The following is a 248-nucleotide window of genomic DNA, read 5'->3' on the forward strand; positions in this document are numbered from 1 at the left end:
TCCCATCTAATATATTTCACACCTCAAACCCAACCTGGACGAGAACGTCGGGTCTGTATATGGTAATCTTGCAACCAGAGTTCAGTAATAGGTTGCAGTTTCATCCAATCTGATATATTTCACACTTAAAATCCCACCTGGACGAGAACATCGGGTCTGAATATGGTAATCTCGCAACCTGAGTTCAGTAAAAGGTTGCAGTTTCATCCAATCTCATATATTTCACATCTCAAAACTCACCTGGTCGA

This window comes from Papaver somniferum, chromosome 8, assembly GCF_003573695.1.
Source record: "Papaver somniferum cultivar HN1 chromosome 8, ASM357369v1, whole genome shotgun sequence".
Taxonomy (NCBI): domain Eukaryota; kingdom Viridiplantae; phylum Streptophyta; class Magnoliopsida; order Ranunculales; family Papaveraceae; genus Papaver; species Papaver somniferum.